General features: G+C 35.9%; 1 pseudogene; it reads right to left on the minus strand.

The window, feature by feature from the left end:
- Window positions 1–14,603: 14,603 nt before the first annotated feature.
- LOC114505373 lies at window positions 14,604–15,182 on the minus strand (annotated as a pseudogene).
- Window positions 15,183–22,708: the final 7,526 nt, after the last annotated feature.

Consider the following 22,708-nt stretch of genomic DNA (forward strand, 5'->3'; position numbering starts at 1 on the left):
TCAACATGTTCTTTCCATCAGAAAATACTAACTTTTTGGACTTCCAGCCAAGTTGTAGGCATAGGTAGACACACTGTGTCTCCTCACACAACCAAAAGAAAGACAACAACAATTTAAAAACAAAAAACAACCAGAACTGACAGAAAATTGAACTTCATGGAAATCTGAGGAGTTAAAGAAGACATATTCACCCAGACCGTATCACTACCCAATGACATGGGTTACCCCACCCTGGTGAACACCTAAGGCTCTGCCCCTCCATATGTAACAGGTGCATCAAGACATAAAAATGGCACAAATGAAAAAACAGATAAAAACTCCAGAAAAAAATATAACTAGGTGACGAAGAGATAGCCAACCTATCAGATGCACAGTTCAAAACACTGGTAATCAGGATGCTCACAGAATTGGTTTAATTTGGTCACAAATTAGATGAAAAATGAAGGCTATACTAAATGAAATAAAGGAAAATGTACAGGGAACCAATAGTGATGGGAAGGAAACTGGGATTCAAATCAATGGCATGGACCAGAAGGAAGAAAGAAACATTCAACCAGAACAGAATGAAGAAACAAGAATTCAAAAAAATGAGGAGAGGCTTAGGAACCTCCAGGATATCTTTAAATGTTCCAACGTCCGAATTATAGGGGTACCAGAAGGAGAAGAGGAAGAGCAACAAGTGGAGAAGTTATTTGAACAAATAATAAAGGAGAACTTCCCCAATCTGGCAAAGGAAATAGACTTCCAGGAAGTGGAGGAAGCTCAGAGAGTCCCAAAGAAGCTGGACCCAAGAGGAACACACCAAGGCACATTATAATTACATTACCCAAGATTAAAATTGAGGAGAGAATCATAGAAGTAGCAAGAGATAAGGAGGCAGTTACCTACAAAGGAGTTCCCATCAGCCTGTCAGCTGATTTCTCAAAAGAGACCTTGCAGGCAAGAAGGGGCTGGAAAGAAGTATTCCAACTCATGAAAGGCAAGGACCTACATCCAAGATTGCTCTATCCAGCAAAGCTTTCATTTAGAATGGAAGGGCAGATAAAGTGCTTCTCAGATAAGGTCAAGTTAAAGGAGTTCATCATCACCAAGCCCTTATTATATAAAATGTGAAAGGGATTTATCTAAGAAAAAGAAGATAAAAAACATGTACAGTAAAATGACAGCAAACTCACAATGATTAACAACCATGCCTAAAACAAAAACACACTAAGCAAACAACTAGAACAGGAGCAGAACCACAAAATGGAGATCACATGGAGGGTTATCAACAGGGGAGTGGGTGCGGGAGAGGGGTAAAAAGGTACAGAGAATAAGTATCATAGATGGTAGGTAGAAAATAGACAGGGGGAGGGTGAGAATAGTATGGGAAAAGTAGAAGCCAAAGAACTTATATGTATGATACATGGACATGAACTAAAGGGGGGGAATGTGGGTGGGAGAGGGTGTGCAGTGTGGAGGGGAGTGAAGGGGGGAAATGGGACAACTGTAATAGCATAATTAAAACAATATATTAAAAAAAGAAAAAAGAAAATACTAACTTTTTTGTGTTTTTACCCACTTTGTTTTTTTTCTCCTGTCCTTGGCAAATCTTGAATTTCATCGTTTATAAATTTGGTAGGGAGATGATATCACTAGCTGCCATTTTGATTCTAAGTCAGGACTTGGGTGCACAGTAGGAAGAGTCAACAATCAGAAAATACTCTGTGGAAAATAATTTATATGTTTGTGGGACTGATTCCTGCTAGAGGTTAACTGCTCATTTGTATTTCATTGATGCTTTTTTGGCTTAAGTCCTCTATCTCCCTTCTACCTAAGCCCCTGGAGCTAGTTTGATGTTGCATTAAGGAACTAAGTCAACCAATTTATCAATACACTACTCACACAGAGAATAGAGACAGGACTCGTAAGTGAAAATGAGAAATTTTTTCCTTGCTTCGTTTGTTTCTTTCTATGGTAAAAAAGAGACAACTAGCTTCTCATTGGCTAATGGGTTCCCATACCATGGTCCTTGCCAACCGATGTAAACCAGCAAGTTTTTACAAATCTCATCCATACCATGCCTGATCTAGTTATACTGTTGAACATGAAGCAGCTTTACTCAACAGCTTAGTATTTAGTGGTATGCAATTGGTTTCCTTTTACCCTGTCAGCCAGAGAGACAGATCACCCATTCCAATGAGCAGGCATCTCTTCCTCTTATCAACCTTGCAGTGACCTTGGCATGATTTCTCTCTATTTAGATGTTATGATACCTAGGTCCTATTAATCTTCCAGTGATGTTGTCTGGCCTCATGTACTAGTTACCAACCCTTGATTTGCTCTAAAGAAATGAAGCATTATGCAAATTTTCACTAATTCCACTGAGGTCAACCTTTTCAGAACCTACCCCCCAAAGAATAATGCTTCATTCATTTTACCCCTGCTTTATGAATGGAGCCTCTTAGGAGCTGTGTTGTTCTTACTCTCTTGTTCTGCCACCTGTATGACCTTCCCTGAGAGAAGGACTCGTTTGCAGTTTATGTCTCATAGCAGCATTGGCATTTAGGGTACTGATAAGATTAAGGAAGAAAAAAAAAGAAAAAGGAAAGAAATAGAGTACCTTATTTCCTCTTCCCCCCAAATATTTAGGGTATTTATCTGGCTCCTAGCTCTCTGAAAGGCAAGCTCTCACTCAGCCACAAAAGGCAAAAGCCATTAAACAGGACAATCTGTTTTCCTCACACTTCTCACTCGCAAAATGCTTGAATGCTTAAAACTGTTAAAGGATAAGTGGAAACTGCATTTCTGAGAGGCTTTCCTGTCATTCTGTGGTGCCAGGATGAGCAAAATTAATCTATTCTAGAATATTGTTTTTCAACATTTTATAATTAGTCAAAAAATGTTATAAAGTCAGGCTTAGTTTTAACAACAGATCACTGACAAGAGATCATTTTTTTTTGCATTTCAGAAGTCTTTTTCACTTGACTAAGGAATTCCAAAAAGCTTCTTGAACTACATAGTGCATCTCTGCATTTATTTACAGATTATTAAATGATTGATAGACTGATGGACAGAAAAAATTGAAAACACAAGTATTGTGAACCACTTTTTACTGAAGAAAATATAACAAGTAATAGAGTCATAATGAAGTAACAAGATTATATTTAATTTAAAAGTCCTGATTTATATACAACTCTTGAGAAACTCAACTCCTATGTTATAGAGAATCTATATCCAGGTTAAATGCTTTGTCTCTGGCAAGTCATGATGACAGATGCCAACTTGGGAGAAGGATTAAACATCTTTAGGAGTTGCACAGACTAACCTCATGGTTAGGAGAATGGACTTTTACTAAAGATAGATGTAGCTTTGGAACTTGGATTTCCACATATTAGCTATATGAAATGATGCAAATTACTTCATGTCTAAATTTCTTCATCTGTAATGTGGGATGATGATGATGATGATAATAATAATAATAATAATAATAATAATACTTCTTCTGGCTGCTGTGATGATTAAATGACCTAAATCCACCTAACCCACTCAACATGGTGCCTGGCCCATAGTTACTACTTATAAGGTATTATTATTTTCATCTTCAATAGCATCTCCACTTTTAGATACATTGCATAATCTTCACAGTACTTTCTAAAGCAAGAGTTTTCAAACTTTAGCTTGCCTCAGAATTGCCTGGAGACTTTGTAAAACCACAGCTTGCTAGGCCCCACTCCCAGGGGTTTTTGATTTAGAAGGTATGTTGTGAGGCCTACAAATTTACATTTCTACAAATTCCCAGATGCAGTTGATGCTGCTTGTCTAGGGACTACACTTGGAGAACCACTCCTCAGAGGTATTCTGGGCAGGTTTTAATACACCTCTTTTAAAAATAAAATAAACCAATATAAGTGGTACATTGAACAATCAGAACTCATGGCATAAAATCTGAAAGCATCTTTATTTTGCCTCCCATTGTTGCTTTAATATTTATTCAGTGGTAAAAGATCTTCCATTTCTCTTAGATAAAAACCTGAGCAGATGTAAATTTACTTTCAAAACACTTTCAATGGGGGAGTTTGTTAAATATTAAGACTTATCTGAGCCAATGCTTGGTATTGGTATTTCCTAGAATTGCCTATACAGGAAAATTTTAAGTAGGTATGACATCCATTCCAGGTAAAAATATAAAATAACAGAAACTTCAAGGGTTCTATAAAAAAAAAAGAATGACTGAAGAACCTTTTCAATTATGAAGTGGTGTAGACTTGGTGGCTTTCTTTCTCTTTCTTCTGCTTTGTAAAAAGAAAGAAAATATCTCTGAAAGAAGAAAGCTGTGATGTGTGGGGGGTGGCTTTAGGAACACTCTATAAACAAGGGCAGTTACTTGAATGATTTCTGAAACTGAAGTACTTATGCCTGGTGGGTGAGAGAAACTTCAAGGCCTTTTATAGTGAAAAGAATCTGATATGTTAGAAAGACCTACCCACCCTAGTTAGTGGTTCACTATATGATAATAATCTAAGGCAATTAGGAAAGGAATTTCTACCCCAAAAGCTGGAGAGAAAACCAGGGTCAGATAAAGCTGTGATTGATAATGCTTAAGAGGTAGAGGGAGAAATACCTGATCTGACTTCCAGTTAGTTGAAATTCAGGCAATAGATAAGCCTCTATCTTCCAAAGTATCCCCCAAATTTTAGGGACTAAGATAAATATAAGATAGGAAAAATGACAATTTAAACACTGAAACTAGACATCTAAATTTATGATGGTAAAGCAAAATAGAAATTAAAATCTCCAGGTATTTTTATGTAGAATAATAAAAAATGAGAGGGAGGGGGAAGAACTGGGAAATGTAGTTTCATCATTCCTCCTCAACAAACAAACACATTTTGAGCTATCTTCTATTTTCCTGTAAGTCTGTATTTTAGATCAGATTATAGTTATAACACTGCAACAAATGTTAACCCCCTACTATGTGCCAGATACTATGCTAGGTGCTTTACCAATAGTATCTTTTTGAGTAATAGAAACAAGTATGTATGTATGAATCAGGGTAAGTAATATGAGATGCTGCAAGAAACAATACCATAATGTTCTTGACATGATACAATTTTTTTCACTCATGTCTCGTTGTATTCAAATATTGGTGGATGGCTTTGCATAGAGTTTTCCTAGCAGTGACTTCGTCACATAGGCTCTGTATCTTTAGTAATTCCCCATTATATAAAGCTTCCTCAAAATTCTCTGCTAGAGCCTCTGTATTCCATTAGCCAACAAGCCAAGAGAGAGAGAGCATGGAGGACAACATGGGATGTTTCATGGCCAGACCTACATGTGGTATACATCACTTCAGCTTATATTGTACTGGCCAGAACCCAGTCAAATGCCACAACCTAATTTCAAGGGAGGTTGCAAAATGGTCTTTCTGTATGGTCATGTTAAAGAAATTAGATTGGTTAGTATCTAGTTAGTCTCTGGCACAATATGATACAGATATTTTACATATCGGGAAATTAAGACTTACTTTACTTCAGGGGGGTAGAATTAGGTTATTGGATCCAAATTTGAACCCAAGTATATATGGTTTTGTTGTGGAAAATCCACCCACACATGGGGAGATAATGAAACACAAACTTTATTACCGGGGGCCCAGAGGGGGTGGTTAACATCCAAATCCTCTGAGCACCGATCCTCACTCTCCCAGGGTTCAAATAGTCCCAGGCTTCCTACCTATGTGGCAAAGCAAGGTTACAGAAGCTGAATGCGGAAGTTAGGTCCAGCTACCTTATATGGGAGACAAAGGGAAAACGCAGGAGGAATTTGCAGAAGTTACAGAGCACAGGAGCTTATCATGGGAGTCTGTGTACGACCTTGAGTAGCTGGCCGTTGCTTTGGTTACTACTTGTCAGCTTCTACAGTCCTGTGTGAAGTTTTGCAAGTGTTACAGTTACAGAGCATAAGAAACTTTTGGAGTTTTCTTTTCCTGCCACAGTTTAAAAAAGTATGTATTTTATAATACTGCCTTATAAACCTACAACTGAAAAATATTCTTACAATGTTGTAGGTCTTCCTGAAAGTATAGACAGGAGAGGGAGTAAGGTATGGCATATGACAATAAGAATAGGATACAACTATTGGTTTGGGGTTTATTGGAGTTTCTGTTACTAACATTTGAATTCTGTAAAGAAAAGTCTAAGTTGGTGAAGTTATGGGGAAGTTGGATTCATGGAAACCTGTCCTCAATATTTATTGCAGTCTTAATGCACCCATATGTTTTTTCCCAAATGTCAGGTATTTGTGGCTAGCTCTCTTTGATCTAGGCTATTATCAAAGATATGGAGAGTTAAGGAATTTCCAAGCTGTAAGAGAGACATGATCAAATTTGTACCTTAGTTAGAGCAAGGAGGGTACAGAATTTGGTCTCTGCCTTTCTGTTCCCTTTCCTTCATTCCTTTCCAGTCTTGTTTTCCTCAACCCCTCAACCCCAAGTCCCTTCATTTCAGTTTCTATTGCTATCTATTATTCCTCTCAAAATGGCCTCTAACTAGTTACTGATATCTGAGCATAGATTAGTTTAGTGCTTCTATATCTCACAGAAGCATTTGCATTTTAAAAATTGATTAATCTTGTTTCTTATGGGTCTATGGGTCAGCATTTCTGAAAATATTTTATGTGTATACTAGGGATGAGCAAATAAGAAAATATATTGAACATAATGAAACCCAGATTTCTCATTTTTGGCAAACTAATTACAAATAAAGGGGGAGCCCTGTGGTTCTGGTTTGGAAATTATATGTACATGTAAAATTTCTGAGCTATATCCACTCAGAAGGCCTAGAAAGAGGGATATCCACTAGCAATAAGTATACTGAACATGAAGATCATGGTTTCTAAATACCACTCTCCAAAAAAAGGAACCAGGGATCCCTGGAGAAATGGATGATTATAGAGCTAGGTTAAAAAAACAAAATAAAACAAGACAATCTCAGTGCCAGGAAATTAGAAGGTGCTCTTAAAATAAAAAGGTGGTATGTTAAAAAGACACAGTCGTCAACCCAAAAGGGTGTCCAATAGTTGATTGCCAAAGTTTGACAATTTAAGCAAACATAAATGATGATAATATTATATCAAAAAATCAATCCATCCATAATGATATTAATAAATGATAGGTTTGCATCATGATTGTGGTGGTGGTTACACATACCTATATATGTGATAAAATTTCGTGGAATTACACACACATACTAAAGAAAGAGCATGTAAAAACTCATGAAATTCAGTAAGTTTCATAGTTTAGTTAATATATTTTATGTTAATGCCAATTTCCTGTTTTGGTAATATCCTATGCTTATGTAAGATATTAAGATATTGTTTTTTGGAGTAAGAGTATATGGAAACTCACTGTACTATTTTTGTGGCTTCCTGTGAGTCTAAAATTATTTCAAATAAAGTTTTTTATTAAAAATAAATAAATAAATGAGGGAACCCCGACTGGTGTGGCTCCCTCACAGTGGGTTGGGTGTCATCCTGCAAACCAAAAGGTCACCAGTTTGATTCCCAGTCAGGGTGCATGCCTGGGTTGCTAGCCAGGCCCCTGGTTGGGGGTGTGCAAGAGGCAACCTATAGATGTTTCTCTTGCACATCAATTTTTCTCTGCTTCTCTTTCTGTCTCCCTTCCCTTCTCTCTAAAATAAAGAAAATCTTTTAAAAATTACATAAATGAATAAATAAATAAACAAGTGAGAAGGGACAAATCTCCCTTAGAGAAGAATTCCGAGTAATAAACATAGACAGAATGAGGGAAATAATCACCAGTAGAACACTATAATAATAATTGCCACAGGCAGACATCAAAATAGGCAGACATCACCTTAACCAAGTGATCAAGATTAACATTGTGTACCTCCTGATACTATGCCCTGAGAAGAGTATAACACTTCTATGGTATTCTTTTCATAAACTCATAAATTCAGTATAATCATAAGAAAACATCATATAAATTGAGAATTTGCCTTCCCAGAATACCTAGCTAGTACTTTTCAAAATGTTAAGGTCATGAAAGAAAAGATCAAGTAACTGTCAGAGACTGTAGGAGGCTAAGGAGATATGATGACTAAATGCAGTGTGAGATCCTGACCTGGATCCTGGTACAGAAAAAGAACATCAGTGGCAAAAGTATGAAATTTGAATAAAGTCTGTAGTTTAGTTAATAGTACTATATCAATGTTAATTTCTTAGTTTTGATAAATATGCCATGGTTATGCAAGATCAAAGCAAGTTGAACAGTATATGGAGATTCTATGTACTATTTTTATAATTTTTCTGTGATGTAGAAGAATATTTAGTGATATATGAAAATGAAATGTACCCTATGCTGATTGTGGTTTTCAATCTCTTCTTTACTAATCCTTTCTTCATTAGTTATATGGTATCTATGATCTTTGATATAGGAAGCAGCAGAAGAAAACATCATTGAGTAAGGGGACAGTGAAATCTGTATAGGTCAGTTACTAGTTCTATAGAGTGAGTCAAATTTTGTCAGAATGTATATTTCTTTTAAGGATAATTATTTTATCTAATTCAAAGAGAATACATATTTATTAGAGTGTACCAAAAAGTACAAATAACATTATGTGAAACACAAGTAATCCCAGCCCCAAGACATTACCACTAATAATCTTTTCTATGTCAGACATTCACATTCAGGTGCACACACAAATATACATGTTCCTTCATTATATCCTAGTATAATACCTGTCACATAGCAGGTGCCCAATAAATATTTGATGAGTTTTAAAATGGGTACATACAGTCTATTTTAAATCTATTAATATTTTACATCATAGGATACCACATAGCAGGGACTGTGGTATCAGAAAGACTTGGGTTTAAGGCCTAGTTCTTTCTCTCCCTCCTTCTCTCTCTTTTCTTTCCCCTTTCCCTCCTTCCTCCTTTTATTTTCATTCCTTTATCTTTCCTTTTTCCTTCCTCTAATCCTTTTTGAGCATTTATATGGTACCAGGCACTGTGTTAAGCCCTGGTGATATAATCACAAATGAAAAAAGATATGTCCTCTCTTATAGTATAAGGACATAAAATAATATAAACACACAAATAAAATGTAAAATAGCCATTGTTCTAAGTTCTATGAAAGAGAGATTCACAGTGAATTGTAAACCTATAATAGAGGGGTCAGGAATAAGTTTTTTTTTGAGTTAGCGATATTTGAAGTGAGATATGAAACATGAGTTCAAATTAATCAAGTGGATAGAGGAGGAAAGAAAAGTAGCAGGTGTGAAGGACCTGGCATTGGTTAGAGGGGACAGTGTAATTATTAAAATATTATGGATAGACTACGGAGTGATGAAGAGAATGCAATATGATGCTAGAGAGATTAGTAGAGAGCAGAATATACAAGGCTTTTTTGGTCATGATAAAGATACTATATTTTTTCTTAGTTTACTAAAAAATAGTAAGTCACAGAAGAATTTTTTGGTAGTGGAATTAAAGGTATACCACGAAGATATTGCAGGTTCAATTCCAGACCAAAGCAATAAGTATCACCATAAAGCATGTCACACAATTTTTTTTGGTTTCCCAGTGTATATAAAAGTTATATTTATATTATACTAGTAAGTGTGTAATATCATTATGTCTAAAAAACAATGTACATACCTTAATTTAAAATAATTTATTTCTAAAAAGGCTGACCATCATCTCAGCCTTCACCAAGTTATAATCTTTTTGCTGGTGGAGGTTCTTGCTTGGTTGATGGCTGCTGACTGATAAGGGTGGTAGTTGGAGAAGGCTGGGGTTGCTGTGGTAGTTTCTTAAAATAAAACAACAGTAAAAGTTGCCACATAGATTGATAATTCATGTCATAAACAGTCTCTCTGTAGCATGTGATGCTGTTTGATAGCATTTTACCCACAGTAAAACATTTTTCAAAATCAGAGATGATCTTCTGAAACCCTGCTGCTGCTTTTTCAAATAAGTTTCTATAATATTCTAATCTGATTTTATGATGTCAACAATCTTTTTTCCATTTAGTAAATTTTTAATTTTTATTTATTTATTTATTTATTTATTTATTTATTTATTTATTCATTCATTCATTCACTAGTGGTAGATTCCATCTAAAGAAACCACTTTGCCTATCCATAAGAAGCAACTCCTCATCCATTAAAATTTTACTTTGTGAGTACCACAATTCACATATACAAGCTCTACTTCTAATTCTAATTCTTTTGAAATTTTCATCACATCTGCAGTTACTTCCTCCACTGAAGTTTTGAACCCCTCAAAGTTATCCATGAGGGTTGGAATCAACTTCTTCCAAACTCCTGTTAATGTTGATATTTTGACCTCTTCCCAATGACACATGAATGTTCTTAATGGCATTTAGAATGGTGAATCCTTTTCAGGAAGTTATCAATTTACTTTGCTCATATCCATCAGAAGAATCACCACAAATGGCAGCTATAGCACTACAAAATGTATTTCTTAAATAATAAGACTTAAAAGTTGAAATTACTTCTTGGTCCAAAGGCTGAAGTAAGTATGTGGTTTTAGGAGGCATGAAAACAACATTAATCTCATTGTAAATCTCCATCAGACCTCTTGGGTGACCAGACACATTGTCAACAAACAGTGGTATTTTGAAAAAAAATTTTTTTTCTTAGCAGTAGTTCTCAACAGTGGGCTTAAAATATTCAGCAAACCATGTTGTAAACAGATGTGTCATCCAGGCTCTGTTGTTCCATTTATAGAGCACAGGAAGAGTAGATTTAGCATCATTGTTAAGGGTGTTAGGATTTTTTTTATTTTAATCATTGTTCAAGTACAGTTTTCTCCCCCCTACTCCCATTCCAGCTCACCCACCCAACCCTCCCCCCTTCCCCCCATTACCCCCGACCCCTAGTTTTTGTCCATGTGTCCTCCAAATTTGTTCCTGTAATCCCTACCCATTCCCCCCTGAAATTCCCTCTTCTCTCCCCTCTGGCCACTGTCAGACTATCCCCTATTTCAGTGTCCTTGGTTATATTTTGCTATTTTTTTTGTTTTGTTTTGTTGTTTAGATTCCTGTTAAAGGTGATATCATGTGGTATTTGTCTTTCACTGCCTGGCTTGTTTCACTTAGCATAATGCTTTCCAGCTCCATCCATGCTGTTGCAAAGGGTAGGAGCTCCTTCTTTCTTTCTGCTGCATAGAATTCCATTGTGTAAATGTACCATAGTTTTTTGATCCATTCATTTACTGATGGGCATCTAGGTTGCTTCCAGCACCCAGCTATTGTAAATTGTACTGCTATGAACATCGGGGTGCAAAGGTTCTTTTGTATTGGTGTTTTAGTGTTCTTAGGATAGAGTCCCAGCAATGGAATTGCTGGGTCAAAAGGCAGATCCATTTTTAGTTTTCTGAGGAAGTTCCAAACTGCTTTCCATAGTGGTTGTACCAGTCTGCAGTCCCACCAACAGTGCACTAGGGACCCCCTTTCTCCACATCCTCTGCAACACTTGTTGTTTGTTGCTTTTTTTATGATGGCCATTCTGACTGGTGTGAAGTGGTATCTCACTGGAATGGTAAGTAAACAGTGGCCTCAACTTAAAGTCACCAGCTGTATTAGCCCCTAACAAGAGAGTCAGCTTGTCTTTTGAAGCTTTGAAGCCAGGTATTGGCTTCTCTTCTCTAGCTATGCAAGTCCTAGATGTCATCTTCTTTTAATATAAGGCTGTTTCTTCAATGTTGATAATCTGTTGTGTAGTATAGCCACCTTTATTAATTATCTTAGCTAGATCTTCTGGATAACTTGCTGTAGCTTTTATATCAGCACTCACTTCTTTACTTACATGTTTATGGTATGAAAATGTTTTTTTTTAAACTTCCTAAACCAACCTCTGCTAGCTTTAAACTTTTCTTCTACAACTACCTCACCTGTCTCAGCCTTCATAGAATTGAAGAGAGTTAGGTTCTTGCTCTGGATTAGGATTTGGCTTAACATAATGTGGCTGGTTTGATCTATCTAGACCACTAAAACTTTCTCCATACCAGCAATAAGGCTGACTTTCTTTTTTTATCATTTGTGTGTTCACTGTAGTAGTACTTTTAATTTCCTTCAAGAACTTCTCCATTGCATCCACAACCTGGTTAACTGTTTGGCAGTAGAGGCCTAGCTTTTGGCCTGTCTCAGTTTTCAACAGGCTTTCCTCACTAAGCATAATTATTTCTAGCTTTTGATTTAAAATGAGAGATGTACAACTTTCTTTCACTCAAACACTGAAAGGCCACTGTAGAGTTATTAATTGGCCTAATTTCAATATTGTGTCTCAAGAAATAGGGAGGCTCGATAAAAGGGAGAAAATGGGGGAATAGCTTGTCAGTGGAGCAGTCAGAGCACACTCAACATTTATCAATTAAGGGAGGGGGATAATGGTAGAAAGAAGGGGAAGAGACTAGTCAAAGTATGAATGACCCACAGACATGGACAGCAGGGTGGAGACTGACTGTGGGAGCAGGGGATAGGTAGGGCAGAAGAGAGCAAAGGGGGAAAAATTGGGACAACTGTAATAGAACAACAATAAAATAGTTAATAAAAATGCTAAATGAGTTCAGATTTGTAAAGCATTTAGGAAAGTGCATGTCTCATGGCAGATACTATTTAAATGTTGTTAATACAAACAGTGATTACAAAGAAATCAGTTTGGAGGCCATTGTTAGGAGAAATATGGAGGGATATTTTGTGATGTACTGGACATTCTAAGGTAAGGGAGAGATTTTTAAGAGGTGACTTCTAGGTTTCTGATTTATGGGACTGGATTGATGGTGGTGTCATGACCAGAAAGGGAAAAATAAAATAGCATTATATACTAACTATATGATGTTGGACATTTGAAGTTTCTCTGCCTCATCTGTAAAATGGGAATAGAATGTAGTCTTTCTGAACTCTAATTAATTCTATGTACATAATCCTATTAGATAAAATTGATGACTGTTTCCCAGTCTTTATATGTCTCATTTCTTTTTCTTCCCTTACTGTACTGACTGGTGTCTCTAGTGATATATGTTCAATAGAAGCAATATTAACAAGCATCCTTCTCTTGTTCCTGATTTTAGAAGGTATGCTCATAAACTTTCACCATTAATTGTGAACTTATTGGTAAGTTTTTGGTTGATATTGGTTGATACTCTATCAGTATATAAGACAACTTTTCTCTTTAAGGGCTTCAAGTAAGCCCTTTAATCATGAATGGGGTTTAAATGCTATTTTTTCAGCATTCATAGAGGTGATTACATTAATTTCCTCTCTTAATTCATAAATATGTAAATTAATGAATTTTTAATCCAAAACCAACCTTTGTAACATGCCAAAAATGAAATGACTTGGTAGAAATCTTCTAGAAACATTCAAGTCTGGTGCCTTTTATGGAAAAATATTTTTAATTAATGATTTGATATATTTTAAAAAATTTTATTGCTGTTCAATTACAGTTGTCTACATTTTCTCCTCATTACTCTCCCCTGCCCTGCCCTCCCCCACCTCCCACACTGAATCCTCCCCCAGTTGTCTTTGTCCATGGGTTCTTTATGTGTTCCTTGATGACCCTTCCCCTTTTTTCCTCCATTATTCCCCTCCCTCCTGGTCACTGTCAGTTTGTTTTTTATTTCCATGTCTCTGGTTCTATTTTGCTCACTTGTTTGTTTTTTGGATTAGGTTCCACTTAAAGCAGAAGCTTTTTAATTTGATGTAGTCCCATTTGTTTAGTATTTCCTTTGTATCCCTTGCTCTAGGGGACATATTGGTGAAAATATTGATTTGATGTTTTTAATGATTTTTATATCTACTTGAGTTTTCTATTCCTTCTTGAATCAGTTTTGATACAGGGAATTGTTTAGATTATTTAAATATTTAAATTTATTGGTGTAATGTTTCCTTAGAATTATCTTGGTAGATTACAAAATTCATCACTGTATTTATGGTTATGCTCCCTTTTTTGTTCCTGAAAACAGGTTTTTTTTTCTTCCTTTTGCCTCATATACAACATGACCACACAGTTTGTTCAGCTGAAGAAATTCATAGCCATCATTAGCATGAAAACAAGTTTTATATAAATAAAGGTTTAAATATATTATATAACATTAAAACTGAAGGAGAAAAAAAGCCCCAAATCAGTCTGAGATCACATGGCCCTAGGCAGCTGTTGCTATTAAGTTGCAATGATTAACATATCAGTTTAAAATTGGTTCCCTTGTCAAAAGTTTAACTCTGATAGAAGCTTGACCTTGCATTCTGGTGTTCAAACATCAATTAGCTAGTATATGTTCGGCGAAATAAACCTTGGTGGCAAGCCAAAAGTTCTTTTCACCTCACTAGATGGTAGATGGCTGCTCTAAACTCTATCCACATAGTTATGTTGGAGATCTTTGAGTACCCAAGGCTCCCACTAGTGGTACAGATGTTGCTGCTGCCTAGCCCCATCCTCTCCTCTAACCTTCACCAAACATTGTAAAGGTGGTGACATTTTTCTTACAGCAGGGAACTCTGCTAAGGAGCTTATGTCCAGACATAGCCGTTTGTGGTCTTGGAGCTCTGGGCTTGGCTGAAACATCATGTTATTGCTTTGTTTCAGGCTGGACACTGCCAGGCGCCTACTGCTTGACCTCTGTTTAAATGAGGGACTTCAAGGCTAGACAGCATGGCTCTTTTCAGTTTATTTCGTGAAGGCATTACATTAATCCAAGTTAAAAGCAGGCTCCAAGAAGTTACATTATACAAGCTTTGAGGTTTTTAAACTTGTGATAAGGGACAGAAGGGAAATTCCACTCATTGCAAGAAATCCTCACATAAATTTCAGTGAGCCCAAAGGACTTAAAACCCATGAACTTTCAGCTCATCTTCCTTAACCAGTCCAGTGTTTATGAGGAACTAGCATATGTTCTTGTGCTGGTCACCCTGTAGCTGAATTACTTCTCCATATTCTGGATGCTCAATTACAGTACCATTGCAGGAAAATTTCTCCTTAAACACCTTCACTCATTATTTTTATCATAATCATCAGTGATCACTTGGACAGTAGTAAAAGTCTTCCTGCTGTTTCTCTGTTGAATCCTTACTTGGATATAATGCTCAGTGGCAGCAGAATATCACCCTTACATGCACCAGCAAAGGGGTTGAAAGAGTGAATGTTCTAGATAGTAGTCATATGATTCAATGATGTGATTCCTCTTCCTCAGTGGAAATGGCCTGTGGAAGGAAGGCTATGGCAGGAGAAGGGGGAGCAGAGCCTCAGGAAGTAAGCGAGGAGGGGAGACTGCTGAGTCCTGGTGGCCACTCAGTGACTGGATGCTCCTTTTATTTCCTAATAGTGTTTATTTGTGCCTTCTCTTTTATACAGTGTTAACAAAAGTGTGTTGGTTTCCTCCCCAAAAGTAAAAGTCCAGGACTAGATAGCTTTACTAGTTCATTCTACCAAACATTCAAAGATTTGATAGTTATCCTCAAACTCTTCTAAAACATTGAAGAGGCAATACTTCCTAACACATTTTATGAAGCCAACATAACCCTGATACCAAAACCTAGCAAGAATAACACACAAAAAGAAAAGTGCAGACTATTACCTCTGATGAATACAGATGCAAAAACCCTAGACAAAATACTGGTAAATTGAACACAATAACACATTTAAAAATTATACATCATAATGAAGAGGGATTCATTCTAGGAGCACAAGGATAGTTGACCATATACAAATCAATCAATGTAATACACCACATAAACAAAATGAACATAAAAAGTATATGATTATACCAATAGATGCAGAAAAAGTATTTGAAAAGATACAACATCCACTTATAATTAAAACACAATAAAGTGGGTATAGAGGAAAATTACCTCAACATAATAGAGCCTGTATATGGCAAACCCTTGGCTACCATACTCAATGGTGAAAAACTGAAAGCTTTTCCTCTAAGATCAGGAACAAGACAGGGATGCCCACTTTCACCACTCTTATTCAGCATAGTTCTTGGAGTCCTAGCCACAGCAATCAGGCAAGAGAAAGAAATAAAAGGCATCCAAATTGGGAATGAAGAAGTAAAATGTTCACTTTTTGCAGATGACATGATTCTTTATATAGAAAAGACTTAAGACTCCACAAAAAAACAGAAACAATAAACAAATACAGTAAAGTTACAGTAAAGTGCAAAATCAATGTATAAAAATCCATTGCATTCCTATATATTAACAGTAATTTTCAGAAAGATAAATGAAAAAAAATCATTTTTTACAATTGCAACAAAAAGAACAAAATACCTAGGAATAAACTTAACAAAGGATGTGAAGGACCCATGTACTGAAAATTACAAAGCATAGTTAAAAGACTGAAAAAGACACGCACAAAAAATGTAAAGATACTTTGTGTTTATGGATTGGAAGAATGAGCATGGATAAAATGGCCATATTACCCAGAACAATATACAAATCTAATGCAATCCCCATCAAAATCCCAAAGACATTTTTAATGAAACAGAACAAAAAAAGTCATCATATTTGTATGGAACCACAAAAGATTGCAAATAGCCGATGCAATCCTAAGAAAAAAGAATGAAATGGAAGATATTGAACTCCTTGACTTCAAACTATACTACAAAGGGACAATAATCAAAATAGCAGAGTATTGGCAGAAAAACAGACACACAGACCAAAGGAACAGAATTGAGAGTCCAGAAATAAACCCACATGCATATGGACAAATAATTTTTGACAAATGAGCCAAAAACATACAATGGAGGAAAGAAAACCTCTTCCATAAATGGTGATGGGAAAATTGGAAAGCCACATGCAAATGAATAAAAGTAAATTACTATTTGTCCCATATACAAAATAAACTCAAAATTAATCAAAAGCCTAAATATAAGACCTAAAACAAAAAAAGTACATGGAAGAAAACATAGGTACCAAACTTACGGACTTTGATCTTAGAATTTTATGAATTTGATACCAAAGGCAAGGGAAGTAAAGGCAAAAATGAATGAATGGGATTATATCAAACTAAAAAACTTCTGCACAGCAAAAGAAACCTCCAAGAAAACAAAAAGGCAACCAACTAAATGGGAGAAGATATTTGCAAACAAGAGCTCTGGCAAGTAATTAATGTCCAAAATACATAAAGAACTTTTATAACTCAACACCAAACAAACAATCCAATTAAAAAATGGGCAGAGGACCTGAACAGACACTTCTCCAAAGAGGACATACAAATGGCTCACATATATGAAAAGATGCTCACTTTCACTAGGTAATATGAAAATTCAGATCAATAGTACAATGACATACCACCTCAGACTTACTAGCATTCTAGTGTTGGGGAGGTTGTGGAGAAAAGGGAACCCTCATTCACTGCTGGTGGGAATGTAAACTGGTACAGCCACTATGGAAAACAGTATGAAAGCTCCTCAAAAATTAAAAGAGTTACTAGCCCTGACTGGTGTTACTCAGTGGACTGAGTGTTGGCCTGTGAACTGAACGGTTGCTGGTTCAATTCTCAGTCAGGGCACATGCCTGGGTTGTGGACCAGGTCCCTGGTTGGGGACGAGCAAGGTGCAGCCACACATTGATGTTCCTCTTCCACATAGATGTTTCTGTTCCTCTCTTTCTCTCCCCCTTATCCTCTCTCTGAAAATTTTAAAAAAGAGTTACTATAAGACCCAGCAACCCTTCTTCTGGGTATCTACCCAAAATTTTTCAAAACATTTATTCACAAAGGTATAAGCATCCCCGTGTTCATTCCAGCATTATTCACAGTGGTGAAGACATGGAAATAACCAAAGTGACTTTCAATAGATGTTTGGATAAAAAAGATGTGGTACATATACACAATGAAATAGTACTCAGCCATAAGAAAAGATGAAATACTGCCATTTAGAACATGGATGGACTTTGAGAATATCATGCTAAGTGGAATTAAGTCAGACAGAAAAAGTTAAGAACCACATGATTTCATTCATATGTGGGATATAAAACTGAAAGCAACAAATGAACAAACAAGAAAAACAAACAAACAAAAACTCATAGACACAGAATAAGTTGGTTACCAGAGGGAAAAGGGTTAGGGAGATTGTAATGGGTAAAGTGGGTCAAATATGTTCTGACAAAAGATTTGACTTGGGTGGTGGGCACAAAATGCAATATATGGATGATGTATCATAGAATTGTACACTTGAAACCTACCTAATTTTATTAACCAATCTAACCCCAATAAAATGAATTAATTTTTTTTAAAGTTTGTTGGTTTTATTAGTGTTTTCATAGAGCATAGAGTCAACCTTTGACTTTATTGATGTTTTATTATTTTTATTTCATTATTTTCTATGTTTATTCTTATTTTTTCTCTTTAATCTTATTTGAGATTAACCCATTTTTATTTTTCTGGTTTCTTAAACTCGATGCCTTGGTCACATATATTCAATATTTCTTCATATTGAAGAAAAGTGAACTCTTCTTATCCTGAGAATGACCTTCCAACATTCTGAAGCCCCAAGGCACCTTACCTCATCCTTAGCTGAGAACATAACATATACCTCATTTTCCCTTTCTTTAACTCTTACATGTGTGTGCAGTCTTGGACTTTCTCATGTATATGGGGTTCCCATGCATATGTATAAAGACTTTAGACCTTTTTAAGGTTGATCATTCTTCCCTTTATATGTTTTACCTTAGAATAGAGAATAAAATTCTCTCCAGAATTTTATTTCAGCCATTTTACTTTAGATTAATCATTATTATTTTAAATATTTTGTCACTGTTTGTTTTGATGTATTCCCACATTCACCTATTTCTTTGTTTTCCATTCTCTTTTACATCTTGGTATTTGCTTCTAGATTCAGTTTTCTTTCAGCAATACAGCTTTTAAAATTTCCTTTACTTAGGCCTGTTAGTAACATACTCTCCCCCATTTTGATTTTCTGAAAATGTGTCTTTCTTACCTTCACTCTTGAATGATAATTTCTAGATTGATAGTTATTTTTCCCCATTTATGTGGAGTTATCATCTAGCTGCCATCTCCCTTAAGCTCGAATAACTGAGAGTTCTACTATTGTTCCATTGAAGATAATCTACTTTTCCTCTTTGTACACTTCAAAAATCTTTGTCTTTGGTGTTACACAGTTTTACTAGAATGTTGTTTTAAGGTTTTATTTATTTATTTTTAGAGAGAGTGGAAGGGAGGGAGAAAGTGAGGGAGAGAAATATTAATGTGTAGTTGCCTCTCAAGTGCCCCCTACTAGGGACCTGGCCTGCAACTCAGGCATGCTCCCTGACTGGGAATAGAACTGGTGACCCTTTGGTTTGCAGGCCAGCGCTCGATCCACTGAGCCACACCAGCCAGGGCTACTAGAATGTTTTTATGTTGTAGATGTTTCATATTTATTTTGTTTGGAACTTTTTATTTTCCTGGATCCAAAGTTCCATGTTTTTCATCCACTTTGGAAAATTCTCAGCCATTATCTCTTCAGATTTTGCCCCACCCCACCAATACCCACACCCATCCACTTTTTTTCTGCATTACCTTTATATGCATATTGGGTCTTCTCACTCTATCATCCATGTCTCTTGATGTCACTTTCAACGTTCTGTCTTTCTGGTTTTTCTGTTGCCCCCTCTGTTCCTCTCTTCTGCTTACTCCAGTATGTTGTTTAGTCAATTGCATTTTATTTTTAATGATTATATTTCTTATTTCTCAAAGTTTTATTTGGTTCTTATTCAAACTTCTTGGTCTTTTTTGAGCCTCTTATTCTTGCTCATATTTTTATCTTATCTTTTTTCTTCAAAAATTTTTAAAGATTTTATTTTTATTTATTTTTAGAGAGGAAAGGGAGGGAGAAAGAGAGAGAGAGCAAAAAACATCAATGTGTGATTGCTGGGGGCTGTGGCCTGCAACCCAGGCATGTGCCCTGACTGGGAATCGAACTTTTTTCTTCAAATTTTAAGACACTTATTTTACATTCTCTCTTTTATAATTGTAATGTCTGATGTATTTGAAGACCTAATTCTACTGTTGTTGTTTGTTTTTGCTTCTTCTTTATAGTAACTTGCTTCCTTTGTATATTTAAATTGTGTTTATGTATTGTTTCTTGGTGTATCTTTACAGTGGGCATATTCTGAGGGTGTGTCCCATATTAATGACTTGTGTTTACTTTTTCTCAGTGTTGTCTAATGCTTAAAATCTAAGATCACTTACTGTCAATTTCCTGGTATGAGGTTTCTTAGCCCTGGAATTCTCCAAGCTAATAATTCTTAGGGGAGAGTTTTTTGTTTTTCCTTAATCAGAGACTAAGCTAAGATAAACACAATTTTTTGGTGTATCTTTGCTAGCAGGTAAATTATTTTCTAAACCGCTCATTTATTAAAGAAATATACCTTAAAAGATCCCAGTTTAATCCTGGGGTTTCATTTCCAAATTCCACTGTACCAGGGTCAGAGCCTTGTGTTCTGTCCTTTCACAGAGGTCAAAACTCAAGCTTTTTAATTATGATGGTCTTCAAATATTTTCAGGGCAGCCTTTGTCAGCTTATTATTATGGCTTTCAGCTCTCTCTTTCTTGACCCTGGAGATTCTTTATACTTTCTTGTGAGATCAGCCTCAGATCTAAAAAGAATGTTGGTTATATTTTTATCAAACATTTCTCAATCTTTTGTATACAGAAGTTTTAAAGATATCAACCCTGTCATATTTCTGTAAATGGAAGTCTCTAATAGTTGTTTACATTTTCTGGGGGAGAAGAAACTTCCCCTTTCCCTTCTTAGTTTTTTTTTTTTTGGCTGGTCTAGTAATTAAGTTGACATGAGACAGATTTACAGGAGAAAATCAAACAAAAGTTTAATAACATGTATGCCTCCTGTATACATGGGTTTCTCCCATGTATACAGGAAATGACTGGAACCACAACCTTAAATACCATCTTTATCTAAAGACAAAAGATGTTGGGGGTGAGGGAATCAGTTATGGGAGGTTACCAGGAAAAGCAAGTAAAAAAGGATAAGGTTGTCGTGCATACATGTCATTGCCTTCTACATTGATAGGGGATTCTAGAGATAAGATTACCTCCCTCTTCTAAGCACAGCTCATGAGACACACTTACAAATGGATATTTCCCTCTTACATGTAAATGTCCTTTACAAAGTTCATTTCCACTTGGTTTTAGGAGCTCCTCCCATGTCTGCTGTTTTTTAAAAATAACCAGCCTAAATTCTTATGTCAAAGAGGCATCTTTTTGGGTAATAAATTATGCTCCCCTATAATTTTTATTAGTTAATGCTATGTTTATTTAGTATAATTTAACTAGATATATTTGCAATATTTGTCTATTATAATTATATATTGAAGGGATTCAGAACAAGCTTCCCCAAGATGTGCTTTGTCATGTGGATTATTTTGAGCTGAAGGCAATCAAGACAATGTGAAACTTTTATCTCTTCTTTAAATAATTTAAGTTGGTGCTCTGACTGGTGTGGCTCAGTTGGTTGGGTGTTGTTCCACAAAGTAAAAGGTTGCCCTCTGGTTTGATAACCAGTCAGGGAACATGCCTGGGTTGCAGGTTCAGTCACCAGACAGGGCTTGTACAAGTGGCAACAGACAGATGTTTCTCTTTCACATCAATGTTTCTTTCCCTCTCTTTCTCCCTCCCCTCTCCTCATTCTAAAACTAAATAAATAAAATATTTTTTTAATAATTTAAGTTGGGAGTCTTGCCCATAATAAGGATTATAATCAGAAATAACTTTTTAAATGATCTATCTGTAGGGAAGAGCAAACTTCTAATTACTGAACATCTGCTCATCTTGTCATTGTGAGAATAACCTTTCTTCTCTATGAAGCCCCGAGTTGCCTTACCTCATCCTTAGCTCAAAATGTTTTATATTTATATTTATATTTATATCTATATCTATATCTATCTTATTTTAACCTTCTCTCTCTGAACCTCTCATGTGTGTGGGGTGACAAGAGAAAAATTCTGAGATGTTCTAGATTAAATTACAACAGGCAGAATAGTGAGAGAAAGAGACAAGGGGATTCAACCAATTAATAACTGAGGGCCAAGTAACAATAGACTGCTCATGTTCTTAATATATGTGGAAGCTTTGAATCAACTCCTGTACCAATCACTAGATGCCACAGCATCCCCCATATGCATGAACTTTCAGGACTGTTCCTTTCAATAACCAATCAAACATAGTAAATATTTCATACAGACTGTGAACCTATCCTATCATAAAATTGCCACCACTTCACCCTTTCCTGTGTTCCTTATCTGTAACCAGTGTAAAATTTTCAAAACAACTTATGTCTTCCCCAAAACATAATGCAGAAAAGCCCCCATCAACTCTAAAAAGGTGGATTTATTTGTCTTTTCTACCTAGCTCTGCTGCTTGTGGTTTAGACTTCCTAACCTAGGGCCTGGTACTTTTCTGGCTAGCATCTGGCTCAATAAACTGTTCTTTTGAAAAAGCTTTGGGTAGTGAAAATTTCTTGTTTAACAGTGGTCTCTGACTCTCTTATGTATGCGGGATTCCCATCCATACATTGTACATATTTGGTCATATTCTTTTGTTAGTCTGTCTCTTATCTATTTGGTTATTACACCAGTCAAAAGACCCTACCAGGGTAGAGGAGTGCTTCCTCCTCTTCCACAATGTGATTCATTTATGTACAGAAGTCTAGAACATTTTTACCT

Source organism: Phyllostomus discolor, chromosome X, assembly GCF_004126475.2.
Source record: "Phyllostomus discolor isolate MPI-MPIP mPhyDis1 chromosome X, mPhyDis1.pri.v3, whole genome shotgun sequence".
In the NCBI taxonomy this organism is placed as follows: domain Eukaryota; kingdom Metazoa; phylum Chordata; class Mammalia; order Chiroptera; family Phyllostomidae; genus Phyllostomus; species Phyllostomus discolor.